Here is a 731-nt window from a genome sequence, read left to right as displayed (position 1 = left end):
GAGCTGTGACCAGTGATAGATGGTTGAGGAGTATTTTGAAACTGGTGGTATGGTCCATGCCTATATGTCGGATTCTGATAATTTGATCTAGGTACAGTAGGGCCAACCACTAGCTATGATCTCTAAGAAAATTTTGAGTGGTTTCTCCAGTCGGGATTATAAGTGTTTGAATATGGATCATTTCTTGATCTACGAGCTTGTTGGGCTTGAGTTTGCTGGACCTGCTCATGCATAAATTCAAAAAATTAAGGTGCGGTTGGACATTCACTAACAAAATGAGTCGGGTTTGCACATAATGCACAAACATCTTGCACTAGATTAGGTAGAATCGAAGAGTGTCCGGTATTCAGAAGATGGTCTAATTTTTGGGATAACTCATCTACCTTACTGTGGATATCCATAACATTTTCAATCTGATAGATTCCACCTCTTTTCTGTTGAGACATAGGTTGTTCTCTAGAGGTGGCAAACATGTGATGTAGGAGTTCTAACTAAGTGTTTCAAAGAGCTGCCAAGCCTCGTCCTCACTCTTTAGCATGAATGTCCCACCACATGATGCATCGATCATTTATCGGTGTTTCTTCGATAGACCATCATAGAAACACTGAACAAGTTTCCATTTGGGGATAGCATGGTGGGGGCATTTACGAATAAGATTCTTAACCTTTCATATGTCTCATGAAAAAGTTCACCATCCAATTGGGAAAAACTAGTGATGGCTTTTCTAATTT

The 731-nt window shown here is 39.8% G+C and overlaps 1 non-coding gene across 1 annotated transcript; it reads left to right on the top strand.

The window, feature by feature from the left end:
- Window positions 1-626: 626 nt before the first annotated feature.
- On the top strand, window positions 627-731 carry LOC114914336 (small nucleolar RNA R71). The gene has a single exon (XR_003801228.2). It is a non-coding gene; the product is annotated as a small nucleolar RNA R71 (small nucleolar RNA).

The sequence above is a fragment of the Elaeis guineensis genome, chromosome 7 (assembly GCF_000442705.2).
Source record: "Elaeis guineensis isolate ETL-2024a chromosome 7, EG11, whole genome shotgun sequence".
NCBI lineage: Eukaryota > Viridiplantae > Streptophyta > Magnoliopsida > Arecales > Arecaceae > Elaeis > Elaeis guineensis.
This window is presented reverse-complemented; position numbering and strand designations above follow the sequence as displayed.